Raw genomic sequence first — 19818 nt, 5'->3', positions numbered from 1 at the left:
CACACGTAAACACTACACAAAAACACAACGTGCTGTAAAGTGTGATGACAAACGTTAATACTACAGCACTTCCCACAAGCGTGAGCCGCCGGCCAATTAGCTGACTCCCCACTTCCATCCAGCCGGCTGCTGCATGTGTGTACATTCGACCACGAAAGCCTTAAAATGGTTCACAATTGACTGTTTATTAAGTCACACCCACGCAGGCTGCACGCACCCAGCTGAGAAGTTGTGTCCTTTTGACTCGAGAGAGGAGGCATGTCTTCATTTGTGTTGTTGACTAGAAGCTCTGAGCTGTGCTGCCGTGTACAGAATCGTCTAAGATTATCTAACAAGACTCAATCTCCCCAGACAACAGCTAATTGAGAGTCGTAACATATGTTTGTTTTTTGCAAAGTGTCTTGGTAATTTTATACTTTGCTCCACAGATCTGTGTGTCAGATGTTTAGGAATTATTGCACTTCCAATCACTGTGGTCTTCTTTTAGTTATGGACACAATTCTTGCTGAATGGGATTCCAATTTACCTTCAAATTAATTCACAACATAACTAAGAAGCCCAGTTGGACATGAAATACACACACACACACACACACACACAGACTGCAGGCATCTTGTAATTCACGTGAAAACCAAGGGTTGATTGTTGGCATGAGAATGGATGGAGCCCTGGGAGAACAGTGACGAACGCGAGGTACAACTGTCTGGGGAAAGAAACTCGGGATGGAAAACAGAACTGTGATACAGGGGCCACGTAACGGTTAAAAACGCACTGTATTTTAAAATATTATGCTTTATCACTTTATGCTTTATCACCACACGACTGGCGGAACAACTACAGACATCAAGCAAGAGCAAAACAAAAACTTGGTAGAAAATAAAACTAATTTTTCAAAACAATTTGTTTTTCCATTTCATTCCCCCTCTAAACCTGCAAACAACCATCTTGGCACCTTCGAAGAACGTCCTAGTCTCTGTAAGACTTCAGATCATTTATACAGCCAGCTTTCAAGTAATTTTTAATCACACGATATAAGACACACACATGCAACACATCAAACAGAAAAAAACGTAGCTTTAAACCTATAAAAGACCAGATGAAACACCATCCCACAGGCCAGGTCCTGACGATATCACAGCCACACTTATACTCGCCGTCTTTGATAGGCAGCTGCTTTAATTTAACCCCGCTATCACTTTTTCAGTCTGGTCACAGCATCGGTGTGTGCGCTCAGTCAGCACCATCATTCGTTTCAAGGGGTGAGGCACGTAGTTTAATGAGCTCTGTGCCCTTTATGCTGCTGTTCTCTACAAATAATATCTCAATGCTGCTCATCTGACACTTTGTAACCTGAACATTCACCAAAAAGCTGTTTTTAGTTTCATCATCGCCTCTTCTGTAGCTTAGCGTGAGCCTCGGAACCGCCATTAAGTGGTTGAAATAGTGGGAGGATGAAGAGCCAGAGGAGAAACAGGTGGTTCTACCAGCAGAATTGTAAAACACTAGAAATGATATTGTCTCATTCTGTACAGCGTGTATACACATACACGCACACGCGCACCCACACGCACACGCACACACACTAAACATTTTAGCATAGAGTGGCTATCAGGGTTGAAGAATGCATTAAATGATGCAAAGACCACAAAAAATGGCCAAAGAAAAACTTTTTAAGATTATTTCTCTGAAAAAATAAAAAAGGGAGGATGCATTTTCAAGTCCCCGGCATCCTAGGTGAACTACTTTGGACCACTGATCCTTGACCCTCTTTGGTCCCTGGAAAAATGGCACCCACTCTTAGTCCAACTAGTGGTGTCTTAGATGCAGAGGACTCATTTCAGTGTTTCACTAGTATACAAATTAGGGCTGCAACGATTCGTCGACATTGTCGACAAAAATCGATAATCAAAATTGTCGACAATGAATTCCATCGTCGACAATTGTCGGCAGACGTGTTTTTCCAATGGAGTGAGGCATCTCACTTCAATACAGTCTCTGCCAAGAGTCGCGTATGCGTGATAGCGTCTCAGCGCAACTTCAAAAGTTTGGGAGCATTTTAGCCTGGATACGGCGAATAAAAAGATGACTTGCAAGGTTTGCAAAGCCGACCTTACTTTTCACGGGAGCACGTCGGTAATGCACGAGCATTTGAAGAGAAAGCACGTCGGAGTGTTGAACGAAACGGACTTGCTTTGGTAAAATATTAAGCCTATTTTCATTTGTTAAATTAATTTGTTTCATTCATTAATTTTGTTTATTTCATGTTATTTATTAGTGTTATTTGAGCCACTCACAGCTTACTCTCGTTGGTATAACCTCAATCATAATTGATGCGCGAAAGGCTAAATAGCTTGTGTGATGATGACGATGATGGATTTTCATCTAACTTTCAGTCAGGTGACCTATGAACTGTCAATTATCCATCAAGCTCCACAATGATCATGTTAACATTAAATCAGGTAGATTTGTCTAGACATTTCTCTTGCGGGACGGGAGAAGACACTAAATCAATGCATCTCTATTATTGTGCGCCGTGCGGGCATTCATTCTCAGAGTTTTGCGGGAGCAGGATGAAGAAAACAGAGCAGGGCTCAAGTACCATCTTTCTTGTGTTTATTATCATTTGCCACATAATTAAAGCAACCTCATACTAAATTTAAAAAAAAATTACTAATTATCCGATTAGTCGACTAATCGTTTCAATAGTCGGTGACTAGTCGACTATTAAAATAGTCAGTAGTTGCAGCCCTAATACAAATAAAGATCTTAAAAATCAAATCAATCATCACTCAATACCTCTCAACTATAGGTTTAAAAAAACAATAACACAGACACATATACATTATATATATATATATATATATATATATATATATATATATATATATATATATATATGTATTTAAATTTAACATTTATGTTTGTCCATCCCTAGCACTCACTGATTTAGTTATCTGATTTATTGGGGGACTAGAACGTTTTAAAGCTATAAATTGTCAGCATAAACCAAAACAACAAGCTTGGCAACACAAAACACCATTTCTTGACAGATCTTGATTTTCAAAAAAGGACCAATCTGTGAAATAATCATAATCATTTCTGCTGCCACATTTCTTCACTAAACCATTTGAATACGAACCAACTCACAGCATTGCTACACATAGGAGAGCCCTAACAGTTTGCACTTAAGTCTAGGCTGTGTTGCATGTGACTGAAACACCCATAACTAGTTACAGCTGCAGTGTGAGCGTAGCCTCCGTCCTGGGTCACACGCTCACACATCAGCCTCGCAGTCATCCAAAACGCACGGAGATAAATACATATATGCAAAAGAGCTGCCATTCTATCCTACACACCTGTAAACCAGGTCAGCCTCTTGCACCTTGTGACCTCTCCCGCCCCCTGCTCTGTATGTGACGTATGTAGAATAGAGCCTTCAGTCGCCAAAAAGAAAGAAGAAAAAGCAGCCGCGGCAGCCGCGCCACAGAGCCAGCCCTCTGAGAAACACAGTCCGCTGCCTCCACAGGCTCTCCATTACAGCCGCCAGCCGTCTCTTTAGGTTTTCTCCCTCAAATCTTTCCCCTCCTTTAGTCTCCTATTCTGCAAAGCTGGCTTCACACACTGGGAGAGTGAGGAAGAGACCACCGGACGGAGAATGGGTAGTGAGAGATGGAGACTTGCATGGAAGGACGTAGATGGGAGAAAAGGTACATGAGGGAAGAGACACTAAATAACCTTTCAACTTGGCACAAATGTCTGGTTTCTTTTAAACATTTCAATATAAAAATAACACTTCATTATTCAGGCTTCAGAACTTTTTGAGCCTGAGGAAAATATTATTCACTAGTTTCTATAAGCTCAGCAATAAAAAAACAAAACACTGTTTAAACTAGTCAGATTTCAAAGTAACTCCTGATATTTTAAAAGGAATTGCACAACATTTTAAAATAAGTGATATTATCTAAAAGGGGTGGAATTGGAGAACCACTGAACGTGGAAGCATTGCTGTATTAAATGAAGGAAACAGTGAAGTGACCGCTAGTTTTATAGGTGTTAAACAGGTGGTAACTATCACTGTTGTGAGTAGTTCATACTTTTAATGAAGCTAAATGCAACACTGAATTACCACATCTCTCCCCACTGCTGTGTGGCCTCCCCTCCCTCCTGCACTGAGATGGTACAGCCCATGAGAGGCTGCTCAGTCACTGTTGCTATGGCCCACCCTCTTGAATATAGGACATAAGCAAAGAGTGTATACAGCTCGAGTTAAACACGACTCCGGCAGAGGCAGCAGTTCATTCATGTGCAGCCTGAGGACGAACAAACGCACAAACAGGTGTCCTCAGTGGCAGCTCGCCTGCTTCTGTTGTGCACTGTTTCCCCACATGCAGCCATCTCCCTGACATGTTGAACCGAGCTGCAGTGACGTGGGAAGACGCCTGCACGTGGTTTCCACATGAAGGCAGGTGTGGAGTTGATTTAGTCGCAGTTCAATCACAACACAAACAGACTCAGCCCTTGCACAACTACGCTACCGTCACTTAGCTCCCATGTTTCTGAAGGAAATCTGCACAATTGTTCAGAAAAATTGTCTGGGACATAAACGTCACATTTTCAATTCACCGTGCACGCTTTGCTCACATTTCAAGGGCATGTGGATTTAACACAAATGTGCTGCAATCTTTCTTTCCAAAACTGTGGAAAGCATGTGAACATTTGTGCATGGATCATTTCTCCGAGCCGAATTAGCCGTAGGACACGGGAGGCGGGTCCCAGCTCCCTACGAGCCCGTGTCTCCATCGTGAACCGGGTTTGCTCTTTTAAATGAAAACGTTACCCAGGTTCAAAACAACGTCCCTCTTCAAACATTCTCCCACCAGAGATGAGGTTAAACTTTTACACCCATACTAAAAGCAGTTATCACCGCGCGGCACTGAACTGTAACCTTTTACCTCTCACGTATTTAACGCATGGAAAAATGTTGAGAAAGAGAGATTATGGCTCGTATATTAAAGTTAAAAAGACAAAAAGGCTGTTATGATTCTTCAAAAGAATCCCTGTTTCTGTACTAAATAAATAGCGTGTTAGGCTCTGCTCCTTTGTTTCCCGCCATCTGTGTACACCAGGATCCAGGATGTTTACCAGAAGTAAGAAGTAACCTTGGACTGCTCCGAGCTCAGCAGACACTACAAGGCTTTGGTTTATAGAATATCCAGTGTACCGCAGTCTGGTGTGGCTGTTATTGTTCTCAACTGTGTAACAAAACTACGACAGAAATGTTTATGAGCAAAATGTGAAAAATAAAGATCATATCATCCACGTAGACTTTCAGTTCTGTTATAAAGTGTTTCACTGCTCGACTCATTTTTAATTAGATCTTAATCAGTAAACACATTTAATGCCAGAGAGATGATTCCACATAAATATTCATTATTTATTTAACTCACTTGGTCGAGATGCAGTTTGGGACGTGACTGTATGCTGCTTGATTTCAGCTCATCTCTATAGCTTTCGTGTGCAGCTAATCACGCAATCTGTTTGTTTGACATCCAGTAAAACATAGGGACTCGTAATCAAAGTTCCTAGATAGTGTTCAGTGTTGATTTTATGATTTTATTCACGGCATATCCAAACACAGCTCAAGAAGGAGCATTTTGCCTTCTTTTTTTTCTCCAAAGACCTGCTTTTCCTCTGAAATACAGCAGCTGTCCACTGGACCAGGGCTTAACCGTTTTATTGTCCGCAGCTTCTGGTTTTCAGGGGCTGGACAGTCCGGCTGCAGAGCACTCAGGACGTGTGGAGCTTCAGAGCAGAAAACTGGGCTCTGCGACGGCTCTATCTGCCCATGTAGCAACACTTTTATATGAGTTACTAGTTTCTCACACAGTTTTGTACAGTTTTGTTCTATTGTACATCAAGTTAACTTTTGTATTTTCACCTTTATTACATTTTCTACTAATTTCTTGTCTTGTTTCACTGGTGGACCCATCGGCTGAGGTTTGCTGGCTCTTGATGTATCATGGGGGAATGATGTGTTCATTTGTGTTAAATGTTTGTTTTTTCTTCAATTCTCAGTTATTGACTTAATCTTGTGTTTTATTAAGCTGACGTGATTTAACCGTCTTTTTAGGTAAAATCACAAGTTCACTGCTGAAGTGGTTCAGGTTCGTTCCTCTGGGCTTTCATTGTTCATTTTCAAGAAACTAACCTTAAGAACCATTTCACCAATGATTACGAGTGTGCCGTAGGATGAATTTGTGATTCAGCCCGTTTGTCTTACAAAACAATCGAACAAGCGAGACATCAATCAAAATACATGAATGAATATTTAAAGGGGACCTATTTTGGCATCTAATACCTATTTTAAACAGGCCTTGAATGTCTTAAAAACAAGCTTTTGATTGTTTTTGCTAAATAAAATAGAAATTCAGCCTCTGAGCCATGTCTTTATCTTCCCATTCTCTAACCTCATTATCTATGCAGGATTCTGAGTGGGCGGGGCTATGATAATGAGGAACTGTGCTGATTGGCTGCCTGAATGACGCGATACACCGCTACGAAAAAATGGCGAAAGCTCCGGCCGGTGGAGTTAGTTGTGGGTGTGGTTTCACACATCGGAGGCCAACCTATGTAAATTACTCCGTCGTTACGTAACAAAAGGGCGGCTGTACAGACACTGCAGAATTTGGTTGCTTTCCTCCTTCTCTTTGGCAGGCTGAGGGGAGACCACTTTATATATGTTAAAGCAAGAGAAAACGTGTTTTTCATAATAGGTCTCCTTTAAGCAAAACTAACACGGTGTAATACAGAAGAGAAACTAGTTGTTGTGTCTTGTTTTACTTCTCTCTTCGTATCGATTGTTCACAGCGACCACCGCAATCCAACACAAATGGCCAGAGGCCTCAGAAGTAAACAAACTAAAATACTAAATAAATCATGAACTTAAGGCAACAGAGTCAAAAGGCAACTATGAAATACAAAAAGCCAATAAGAAAATCTATGTAAAACAATATATTTACAATCTACCAGACTAAACACATGACGGGCGCTGAGCTGCTGTACAACACTGCGTTCATTCATTCATGGTTTGCAATCAGACATATGGCAGCATTCAACAAAGAGTACACAATGCTGAGCGGCGATGCTCTACTTACTTAATCTAGGGCTCCAGTGGGGGAGTCATGTGGTGGCTGTGGTGGCCTTGTTCAGGGCTCTGAGCAAAGCGGAGGGAAGGAGTGGACACCGTGGCTGAAATCAGTGGTGGGCAAGCAGCTTAAAGTCAAGACGATGGAGTGCTGGTCGTGGGGTTATGGCTCTCGGGCCGCCCCGTCACATGGTACCATCCCAGATGCAGGGAGAAGCCCGTCGGCCTCCGACTGGAAGGAAAAAGAAAGAAAAAAAAAATAATCAGGTAATTGTATCAACACGCATAAATCCAATGTTATATAATTCACATTTTTTACTTGACCTTGTAATAATTATGCTGTGCTGCAGAAAGTTAACTTGTCATGGCTGAGGAATAATCAAAGGTCCTGCACCGCAAATAGAGCAGTCAACATGACACATGTTCGAAATATGCATAATTAGAAAGAGCGCAGCAGCATTTACAACACCCACAGAGCACAAACATTTGCACACAGACTGATGTGGCTCTGGTGCTTACAACTCTTGACATGACATCTGCTTCACAGCAGCCAAGACGAGCGCACTCAGCTACCGGCAGGTAGGAAAGACTTCCACAGCTTCCCTTCCCCTAATCAGAACAATTTGTCACCAAATGGAAAAACTAAATGTGGTATGTTATTTTGCTTCCAGTCGTCACCAGTCCAGTCAATCATTAATGATGTGATTAAGTGTGAGAGCCAGCGGAGGCAGGTGGGACACACCTCCATGAAAACAGCTCCGCTACGTGCAGCAAAGCAACATGCAGAAGTAATAATCCACTTAATCCTCAAATAACAAGACTGCTGTGGATTTCTAATGAAGACAATATTCATTTATATTATTACACATTTTAATTTGAATAGCAACTGCCATAGCAAAAAATGCAAAGATTTCTTTTTGATTTCCATGCCATTTGAAAAAAAAAGAAAAAGCAAAAGACACCTTTTTAAACTAGATAAACATTATACAGTCTTTTGGCCCACACAAGTGGCTGCTGCCACTTGGTGGCAGCAATGCAGCACCCTCGCTGTTTGCCAAACCGATAATTAGAAGGATAAACATGAAGGAGCTGAGACGCTTGCTGCTCGTCTCGTTGGCCGGTTTGCAGACATGCTGATGGAGGATAATATGAATGACATGAGAAGGCTTGAACTTGGAGAGGACATTGGGAGGGCTGTACATCATCTCCTGCCCACAGCAGCCAGTCAGCACTCCCTCTGACCCCCCGTCATCTCTTACTGTCCATACCATACAATATGATACGCCTCAGCTGTACCATTCACAAGATCTCTGCCTCAGTGTAGCAACAATAAATGAAGAGCCAATAAAACTGAGGGCAGATCATCTTTTATATGTCATAACTCCTGAAGCCTATGTGATTTTAATTATATAAAGGAACACTGAATTATGGAAAGATAGATCAGTGTGACATGCTCAGCTGTTTTTCATAGTAGAAGATAAAGATGTTTGATTTTTAAAACATTACTTGAGCCCTGAAATACTTAATAAGCTATTTCTCAAGAAATTCCACTATCAAACCTTTTTATTATCGTTTCACTAAACACACCCACACACAACGTTTTACAGCTTAATTTTGGACACATGATTAGGAGACGATGGTGGAGTAGCTGGTGATCAGAATTGGTTCATTTTTAGCTCATCAGCTCTGGCAGGCAACCATCTACTATCATTATGTTGCCATTTAAATTGGATTTTCTTAATATTGTATAAATCTGAATTAGCCAAAATAGGAATCAGTGGGTCAGTAAAGCTGCAACTAACGATTATCTATGATAATCAGCAGATTTCTTTTCCATAAATCTAGATTATTTCTGTGGACGGGGCATGTATCTCACCTTACACACTGAAAAAGTGACGGTGTAATTCATTTTAAGTTGGATTTTGAAGTGAGCGTCCTTTCCAGTAACCTCAGGCTTTGCTAGTTTTAGAGAAAGCGCGCACTAAAACCAGCTGCAGTTTTGACCAAAATAAAATAAATAAAACATTTTGTTAAGGGATAATCATTTTTACAGTTGAATCTAAAATCTAGAAATGTGCCAGGCTGATCTTTAAGGGCCTGTGAACTGATATAAAGTGGAGCATATGCTGTGATTTCCAAGAATAAAAGTTACTGACAAAGTATGACAATTGTTTTGACCAAGGGAACCTTCTTTTAATGTCCTATGAGTTAGCAACAACACAAAAACTTCAGATAAAGCAAAGTATTCAACCATCTAACTTCATTAAAGTCCATTAAGGTTGCATTTGACAGATTTTTCTTTTCTTTTCAGAGCAAGATCATTTGTCCTTCAACACATTTGTTGAACCCAATCTCAGTTTCAGCTGACCAGAGAAAGCTGGCTTGTTTTGGAACAGCGCGACAGTCTTAATGCCTCGTCTATCAGCGCTTGTAGGAAGTACAAGGTCTGGGTGACGATTTGTCTAGAGCTGACGTGATCGACTGTCTTGCACAAGTGCACACTATAAGCACTGCTAACATTTCTTTTTAACTTCTTAGCTTCTGTAAACGTCATGACTTCATGGCTGCATGTTCAGCAGCGTGATATTTTAAGTGTTGAATTAAGTTTGATGTCCCAAATGCTTTAATTGCTATCCTTTCACAGTGTTACAAATTGCTGCCTTTGGGGCTTCTGTACCCAGTAAAAAAAGCTTATATCATATAGATATGAAAGAACAAAAAAAAAACTTGAGCTATGGGTCAATCATGTTTGGTTATTGAAAAGCACAAGTCTTGGGTATCATGTCTGGAAAAAGTGAAAACGTGCAAATATTACAGCAAAGTGGGAAGAACGTTCATAGTTTCTCAAAAAATGCATCAAATACCATTTGCCTTGAAATTGATCCTTTTCATATATGTCTTGTTCACCTCATAGCCAAATATACTATACAGGAGATAATGTTTGTGGTTTCAAAATAAAAAAGAAGAAAAATGAACAGCGATTTTGCCAATGAATGACTATAACTTATTAATGAATAGAACGTACCACGGATATGTCAGTAAGAAAGAATATGCTGAAATTAGAGGCGCACTGATTTACTTTGAGGTTTTGATAGGAATCCAAGATGTATTTCTTGATAAACACTAATGATCACAAATAAATACAAATAAAAACTAAACACATACATCCTCCAACCCTTCAAATAAGTTCATCTGAAGAAGATGCTGTATGTAAGGCATGGTGCCTACAGCGTGCTATGGGTCTTCCCAGGAGTCTCCTCCAGTGAGACGTGCCCGGAAAACCTGGCCAAGGATCATCATCACCAGATGCCCGAGCCGCTGGATCAGCCCCATCTCTAGCTGAAACATCCTCATCATGCACACCTGGATATTTTGAAAACCCATCCCTGCCCAGAACAACATAACAGCCAACACAACAGTTATGTACAAATGACATGAGTAAAGTGATAACTATCAACTTGTGAAGTTGCCGTGACTTTTCAGATAAAATGGTAATGTACGTCAGTATTTTCCGTGTTTACCAATATATTATGAATTATTGTATCATAGAATAAGTATGTTTATACCAGCCTGTAGAGTTCATGGCCTAACTTTGACCAGCATGGTCCGTTAACAGTTCACATCACTAATCACTGGTTTTACAAATGCAACGTTGACCAATAATTAACAATCTTTATATCTTAACTTTAGCTGCACTTTCATGTCAAATGACTAATGTGCATTAACCAGATGAAAACACATTCCATCTTTTCTTTTTAAACACTTCCTAGCTAACTGAAAGAAACGTCAATGATCCCCACTCAGCTGATGCTTCAAATCTTTGGCTACATTTAGGAACAGATGTCGGATTTCTTCAGAAATCCTGTTTAGAAATACTAAATTCATCATTCTCCTGGGTAAAGTGGACTTAGGGAAACTTTTCTGACCAGATTTCCTAAAATGCTTTGATGTTAGCTAGATGGTTTGGGTAAAATATTTATACCAAATGTTGGTGCTGACTGCAAATTCCACATTAACATCTGCTAGAGAATCAGAGTTCCCCATGATTTATTCATTTGAATAGGAGATTAGATAGAATAGGCATAGTTATGCTACTTTATGTAAATCAGACATCATTTGCTTGATGTCCAACACGAGAAACACAGAGCTGTTTTTGAACCTCACTTGACGGTTTCTCCCGGCCAGCAGGAACCAAACCACCGTTGACATTCTGGTAAACACACCTTTCTTCAGAATCCCAAACCAGAAGCAAAAACTTGTGTTTGTAGGTGATAGTTTTGTTTCTCTCGTCCTTTGCCTTCACCTCTCTTTTCCCATCTAATTTCTTACAAACTCTCACAGTCTGCAGCTACGCCCTTCTTCCAGGTGGGAGTCTGCTCCATCACCAACAGCAGGAAGGGCTGAAGCATTCTCGTCTGCCCTGCCGTGGACAGTAAGCATGAGTGTGTGTGCCTGCATGTGTGTGTGTTGCTCAGCCTCGAAGAACACACCACAGCACACGATGAACCGGCAACCCCGGGAGCAACCCCATCTGCAGCCTTGCAGAAACCAGAGCTCCTGCAGAGTATCAGAGATGAGCTGTACTACGTAATCTACTTCCTCTCATTTGTGATAGCGACCTTCCAAAATGATGTAAACCCAGGCCCCCCACCGTGCTCGCTGAAGCTATTAGAAATGAAAACGTCGCAACTTTATTAAAGGAAACTGCATTGAGAAGTATGACTTCCCCTACACGCCTTGAGTCAACAAAAAAAGAAACTGGAAGCTGCGAGTTAATGAAACTTGAACTTTATGAAGAAAACTTTCAGACTTTCTTTCAAAAACACACACATCACTCATCACTGCGTCCCAGACCAAAAACAATGTGCATTTCTGGAAGAAATGAGACTGATGGGTATTGATCTGCTGATTGAGATATCAAGATATAGCATATAATATGAAACTATCCCCGGGGCGGTGACTCTGAGAACTAATGACCAGAGGACGCAGTCAGAGACATTCATAAGTTGCCTCGACTTAAAATAGAAATACAGATGCACCAATTGCAACTTCAGTAAGATGCGCTAACTAAGCACCCTTAGTGCATTTCCTGAAGATTGTTGGATTTCGATCTTGAACCGATCAATACAGTGATAGAGTGAGCGTAAATGTGCATGGCTGCTCATTTGTCGCTGTGTGGCCCCGTGAAGCACCAACAATGTGTTCAGGTTGCACCCCGTCTTCAGCAGGGTGGCACCTGGGACAGACTTCTGCCTGCAGGAAGTTACACTCATGTACCCTATTTTGAATTGGAGAGGAATTGACCCCCCCCCCCAAAAAAAAAGAAGTGGTCTCAGTGTCCTTTATTTGCAGGATCAGGACACTACTGAGAGGACTGAGGGCTGGAGTTTCCAACCAGAGCGGCAGGTGACCCTTGATGGCCAGACTGCATTCGTGAGGAGGTATTACCGACTTTGAGACTCGGCATGAAAGCAAAAAGTGATGTGTTCAGAGGTTGCCGGGCGTATCCTGGGGACTTCAAAACATACAGCATGAACACCTAGAAGGAGTCCAGGAGGGAGAGCAGTGACAGAAGCAGGCAAGCTGCAGCCCTGCTGACTGTTAAAATGGCTGCTCGTTCTCCATACAGCCGTAATGCTCAGCTCGTGTGTGTGTGTGTGTGTGTGTGTGTGTGTGTGTGTGTGTGTGTGTGTGTGTGTGCGTGTGTGTGTGCGTGTGTGTGTGCGTGTGTGTGTGCGTGTGTGTGGGGGGGGGGTTGTTTTAAGTTTGCTTGCAGATGATAAAGAGAGTCTCACAGAAACAAGCGTAAGATACATATCACAATGACTGATTATTTATGTAAATATAGTTGGTGTATAAAACAACATTCTAAGATCATTTTTCCTCGTCAACTGATGTAATCTCCAAGAGAGATAAAAAAAAAAAAAACTTTTTTTGTTTAAATCACACTGTGAAGAAACCTTGTTACAGCTATTTCATATATTTGTGCATTTCAGAAGCAGAGGAAGGATATTTATCAAGCACAATATTTGTTTTCATATCTTCTTTATCTGCGTTACATGCCACAGGAGGAAAATAATGAACACCTGTCCCCCTATCACTCTCTTTTTCTAACCTTTTGTTTGGTTGTTTACCAACAGCTCGCACTCAGGTGCTGGCAGCAGAGCAGCGGAGCAGCAGAGCAGCAGAGCAGCAGAGCAGCAGAGCAGCAGAGCAGCGGAGCAGCAGAGCAGCAGAGCAGCAGAGCAGCAGAGCAGCGGAGCCACACAAACTTTGAACTCAGTAACTGAGGCCCGCGCTGAACTCAATCCCTTATCTGGGCAGCATCTTAGCCGAGTGAGGCCCCGCTACAATGCTTTCACTCCCAACGAGGCGTCGTTTGCACCGCCAACACCACACAAACGCATGTGCAGCTGCACAGGCCGAGTGACACACACGGCCGGCTGCTACATTACGCTGCGCACAAAGACACCCAACTACAGAGATCCAAAGCAACGATGTCAACAAAAGTCTGACTGCTGAATATAACATTGATTTCTTGTGCACTTCTTAAAAACAACTGCTCGAAGCAAATAAAGTCTCGAAATTCTCCAAATATTGACGCTTTCAAAAGAAAAAAGAAAGCAACTAAAATGTGTTTTTTTAAAGATGTAACATGACTTTTCTGTGATGATTATAAACGGCTACGACGACGCTGCAATTTTATCATTTTTTATTTTCGAACATTGAAAAAGGAAAATCTTAAGAGTAAAACAATTCATTAGACAAGATTTTTATCATTATTATGACTTCATATTATGCTATATTAGACCAAAGTTTCTTAAAAGCTCAACGACTCCGAACTGTTTACCAGCTTTTCATTGTTTTTCTGAAGGGGATGTTTGGGTGGGTCTATAATAAGAGTCCCATGATGATGTGGAGGAGGTATTTAGGGCAACTAGAGGCTGACCTCTGCCCCAACACTATAATGTTATAAATAGGCTTACTATGATGTATTTAGCCTGGTGCAACCCATCTTACCCAACTATCTGTGTGTAATAGCTAGATTAAAAAAAGAAGATTGCTTTCTATTATAAAACCTTTACCCAGAATGCCACAATGTCCCCCTTACCTTTGAAGACAGAACTTGAAACATACCTAAAAGAGACTGTGCTCGGTGAACTGTGAGACTAAGTTAATAATCTTGCACCGCTGTTTTTTCTGGGGACTGTATGTTCACATATTCACACGCTATGGATCAATAATGTAAAGAGGCAAAAATGTACCGTGGAGATCAGAGGGCTGCCCATCCAATCAGACAACTGAAGTTACGGGAATGAGTGGAAGCTGTTCACACTGTTTTTGCGTTTAACAGTTAAACCCCGACCGTCACGCTCACAGGGCAGACCGTGTGGACCGTGGGCTCTGTGTCCACCAGGTTAGAAAAGTAGCAATGTTCAGAACTATTCTTCAGCTGGAAGGAGACCACAATGAGATTGACGCAGCATGCATTTGTGACAGCAAAGTGGTTTGAATGGCTTAAAATGCCCCATTAGCATACAGTAGTTAATTTGATATCCATCCATCAGCATCCACTGCAGACACGCAAGAACCGGCCCCTTTTTTTAAGATTTTGAAACTTAATTTATGTACAGTACTTGGCCATTGCATTAAATATTTGTCATTTTCTGGGTGGTAAAATATGTTTTTTTCCCTTTAAAGTGACAAACTCCTAATTTTACTCCGATGTTGACATGTTGAAATGGAAACCACAGAAACACCCTCTACCTCCATTAGCAGATTACTGTTAAGCTTGGTTCACGCTCTCTGCTAGATCGATGCAACGCCTACCTGCCTACCGACCCACGCTGGTGTGAGCGTTTAAGCCATCTGTTTGCATGCCGTTTAATCTCGAGAGTCGTATTTTAGTGCAGAACTTCTGTGTCACATGTAAACAAAAGGCTATTGGCTGAAATTTCTCTCATTAAAAATGTAAAACTCTGGAGATGGTTTGCACAAACGCTGAACCCGGTTTTTATATGAACTGGCAGAAAAACTAAGTGCAAACACAGTAATGGTTACTGTGTTGGCATTGTGAGCAAACAGCATGCAAGTGCACCTCAGTAACTTCAGATGTGTACTTTCAGCTCGACCAAAATCACTGATGACTCGCCGAAACAGACACGCAGAAGCACTTTTTTATCCCCAATGAAAGGACTTTACCACACAAACAGCAGGTCGGACACTCACCTGAGCTTAACAAATCCTCAATGTACGTTTTTACTGCTTAAGGAAAGCTAATTTCTAAATCCTGCAATATGTTCAAACATAATCTTCAAGGCTCAAGTAAGACATCAACTTTTCCACGTTGCTGCCTTTTACACCAGCAATTCATTTAGGTCCAGTTGTTTACTTTGACAAAATTACATCATACTTGAAGTTGTGAGTCACCAGGCCAAGAGACACGACTACTCTCGTCCACTTCAAAACAATATACACGAGGAAAGCAACGTGCACCTGTGTCAGTCCCATCCACAGATGCTGAAACCGTAAGAATGTGGGTCTGTAATGACTCTCATGCTCAAAAACTTGTGGCAAAATATTGCCATATGCTGGCTGCACGGACGAGAGCAGACGAGAGCCACTATTGGTCGAGGACATGTTGCAATAGACATCTCCACAGCCGGAGCATCAAATTTCATGACGCAAATCTGATTTCACCTCTAACTTTTTGGGGGTTTTACTGCATCAAACTGTACAGATGTGGACTGCTTTTGTAACTGTATAACTGTCACGGTGGCTATTATGAATCATGCTCATTGCCCTCCATGTGAAGCCCCACAGTAAACACTGCAGTCATGTTTCAGTGTGTCACTTCATGAAAACTACAGTTCAGCAGGGATCTTCATCATACAAACATTCCCCATGATGTTCTATCTTAAACTCTAAGTTTCATATGAAGGAATGATTGATTGTTGTTTAGCAAAGCTCTCATAGTCTCCTGGTCCTGCCGTCTGTTTCAAGAAACCAGCTAAAGTAACTTTGAAGCGCTGTCCCTGTCATCAATCACAACAACTGGATATCAGCACTTTACGGCGACACGATGACATCATCAACAATGGCTTTAGGATGCAGCTCGCCAAAAGAGCCACAATGGACACCGCGGCAACGGCAACTAAGAGACTCAAAAGAGTAATGACAGACGAAGCAAGGAGGGGGAAATATGAGACTGAACAAAAGGCCAATCAAAAGTGAATCTGTTAACCTCCCCATCTGACAGGAGCTAAATATTGCAGAAATTAATTTGTGCTGCCTTGAAAAGCACCTTGGGTCTGTGCAGCTCTTCAACTTCTTACTTCAGACCCGGGCTTCGCCTTGAAGAGCGATCCGTCTCGTAGCATGACAAAACAATCAACAAACAAGTGAAACAAGGCTTTTTGAGTAGTTTGATACCTTCGTAAACCACCTATCTGAGCGAGTACGTTGGAGTAAAAACTGAACTAAGAATAACCTTCCTTCAGAGGGACAATTGTGGAGCTTTTCCACTAGTACCTACTCAGCCCGACTCGACTTGGTTTGGGGCTTGTCCACTAGGGGTCTAACGGGCCGAGTAGATGGTTCTAAGCGGCTGAGTCGGCTGCATCTGACGCCATCACACTACAGGCCCAGGGGGCGGGGCCGTCAGACGTCTGAGTCAGGATGTGACATCAGCGAAAGAGCGACTGTGACGGCGGCTTCTGGTTCATTTTATTCCACCAGCACAAAAGTCTGTTTCATGATCCAACTCTGAGGTGCAGATGTTCATAAACCTGGTGGCTGAGGAGAGAATTAAAAAGGGATGTAAAACGGGCGATAAGGAACGACCAGATCCACCAGCTCTGTCACTTCATAGCTGCTCTGCTACCAACGGACTTTTCAGCAGCGCCTAGACAAGCTAAAAAACATTAAAAAGCGTTGCCGCTTGAAGCTTCTCACTCTCATTTTTTAACTTCATATCAAACACAAGCCACAGACCCAGCAGCATCTCCTCCAGGTTCTACATCTTTAGTGTTGTTGTCTTCTTCGTTTACATCACACAATCAAGTACATCACAGCAGCTTCACTCCAACCTCCTACTTCTGCTCCAGGGGCTGAATTGTTATGGAAAAGAAACCAGGCCAAGTTGAGTCGAGTAGGTACTAGTGAAAAAGTGCCATTGCTTGTTTACGTTTGTATCTGGTGGTATTATTGACAGCAGGGTAGGTCCGCCCCGGTCCTCAGGACCCACTGTCCTGCATGTTTTAGATAAAACAGCTCCAACAACAACCATTCAAATGACTGGAGGGGGCAACGCTGATTCTCTGGCATTTGCATTGCAAAGATGTCATATTTGCAGTTTAGATCACAGGTGAACCACGCCAGTCCCGGGGGGGGTTTATGATGATCTGAATGCACGGATCCCCCTCAGGTCCAGATCTGCACATGCCTGTTGCCCAACTCCCCCCAGGAGGGGATTGGGCAACGCTGCTGTTGATGAGCAGCTGCAGCTGGAGTCTCTGCTGCTGCTGTTTATACACGCAGGTTTGTGTCCTGAGTAGTGACATGTGCCCAGTCCCATCCTGCTCCCCCTCGGCTGTAGAGACATGGATCAGGTAAACAAGCTCCACACCCCCGGGTCTCCTGCCCCGGGTCTCCTGCCCCGGGTCTCCTGCCCCGGGTCTCCGGGTCTCCTGATCCGAGTCTCCTGATCCGGGTCTCCTGATCTGGGTCTCCTCATCCGGGTCTCCTGCCCCGGGTCTCCAAGTCTCCGGGTCTCCAAGTCTCCGGGTCTCCAAGTCTCCGGGTCTCCAAGTCTCCGGGTCTCCAAGTCTCCAAGTCTCCAAGTCTCCTGATCCGGGTCTCCAAGTCTCCAGGTCTCCAAGTCTCCGGGTCTCCAAGTCTCCAAGTCTCCTGATCCGGGTCTCCAAGTCTCCAGGTCTCCAAGTCTCCAAGTCTCCAAGTCTCCGGGTCTCCAAGTCTCCGGGTCTCCGGGTCTCCAAGTCTCCTGATCCGGGTCTCCAAGTCTCCAGGTCTCCAAGTCTCCTGATCCGGGTCTCCAAGTCTCCAGGTCTCCAAGTCTCCAAGTCTCCTGATCCGGGTCTCCAAGTCTCTGGGTCTCCAAGTCTCCGGGTCTCCAAGTCTCCAAGTCTCCAAGTCTCCAAGTCTCCAAGTCTCCAGGTCTCCAAGTCTCCTGATCCGGGTCTCCAAGTCTCCAAGTCTCCTGATCCGGGTCTCCAAGTCTCTGGGTCTCTGGGTCTCCAAGTCTCCGGGTCTCCAAGTCTCCGAGTCCCCCCCCCCTCTCGGCCCCGTGTTTACCCGGATAGGACGGTGTTGGGTCTCAGGCCTCCCCGCCCCCTCGGACATGGGTCTGCAGACTCTTACCTGTCGGTGGTCCAGGTTCTGGTCCTGGTTCTGGTTCTGGTTCTGGTGCTCGGCTGGGCGCGGGTCCGCGGAGGAGCGACTCCCATGCAGGAGCTCGGGTCCCCGGCTGGTCGGTCCTGGTCGGTCCTGGTCGGTCCTGGCTCGGCCCAGCTCCCTCACCCCCCCGGACTGGGGCCAGACTTCATGCCCGCCAGCACGCACCGCCCCGCGGGACCAGCTCGGTGCTGGTCGGTCCTGGTCGGTCCTGGTCGGGACCAGCTCGGTCCTGCACTTCCGTCCGCTGGTGTTGACAAACAAGCGTGCTGCAGCCCCGCACTCACTCCCGCACTCCCCGCACCGCTAGCTTAGCCCGCTAACCCGAGCTCTGCCCCCCCACCCGCGCACGCGTGCGTGAGTGGTGTCCGTGGGCAGCAGTCCCGCAGACCGGGCCGGGACCGGGACGTGGTGCTGCTCCCCTGCGTGGCGGAGCTGCGGTTCTGCTCTAGTTTCTGCTCCTGCTCGCCGCCATTTCCAAACCTCGCAACACAAACAAACAGGGCTGGGCGCGCTCCCGCGGCGCGCTCCCGCGGGGGGCGCGCCCCCGAGGCGGGCCCGGGCCGCGCTGATGGAAAGAAGATCTGACTCACTGCTGCACGTGTTTAATGAGACGTGTGCGCGCACAGGAGGCCGATCCGCGCTGAAACAACATGTTTTGACGACGCCATAGGGAGCAAGTGGAGCAGCAGACGAGCACACGCGCGGCGCACACGCGCACAATCCCCCTTCCCTACACACGGATGCATGCATGAATCCACACTGATGCATGCATGAATCTACACTGATACATGCATGAATCTACACTGATGCATGCATGAATCTACACTGATGCATGCATGAATCTACACTGATGCATGCATGAATCTACACCGATGCATGCATGAATCTACACCGATGCATGCATGAATCTACACCGATGCATGCATGAATCTACACCGATGCATGCATGAATCTACACTGATGCATGCATGAATCTACACTGATGCATGCATGAATCTACACTGATGCATGCATTAATCTACACTGATGCATGCATTAATCTACACCGATGCATGCATGAATCTACACCGATGCATGCATGAATCTACACCGATGCATGCATTAATCTACACCGATGCATGCATGAATCTACACCGATGCATGCATGAATCTACACTGATGCATGCATGAATCTAAACTGATGCATGCATGAATCTACACTGATGCATGCATTAATCTACACCGATGCATGCATGAATCTACACTGATGCATGCATGAA

General features: G+C 43.8%; 1 protein-coding gene across 4 annotated transcripts in view; it reads right to left on the bottom strand.

Moving 5' to 3' along the window:
* ncoa1 (nuclear receptor coactivator 1) overlaps window positions 1-19026 on the bottom strand; it is a 62117-nt gene extending 43091 nt beyond the window's left edge. For all 4 annotated transcript variants that reach the window (XM_061707457.1, XM_061707458.1, XM_061707459.1 and 1 more), the window contains exons 1-2: window positions 18524-19026; window positions 7155-7376 (exon numbers count right to left, since the gene is read on the bottom strand). The gene's annotated coding sequence lies outside the window, so the exon portion shown is untranslated. The remainder of the gene's footprint in view (window positions 1-7154; window positions 7377-18523) is intronic.
* Between the last annotated feature and the right edge of the window lie 792 nt (window positions 19027-19818).

This window comes from Cololabis saira, chromosome 18 (genome assembly GCF_033807715.1).
Source record: "Cololabis saira isolate AMF1-May2022 chromosome 18, fColSai1.1, whole genome shotgun sequence".
NCBI classification, from domain to species: Eukaryota; Metazoa; Chordata; class Actinopteri; order Beloniformes; family Belonidae; genus Cololabis; species Cololabis saira.
The sequence above is the reverse complement of the archived record's forward strand: the minus strand, read 5'-3'. Positions and strand labels throughout refer to the sequence as shown.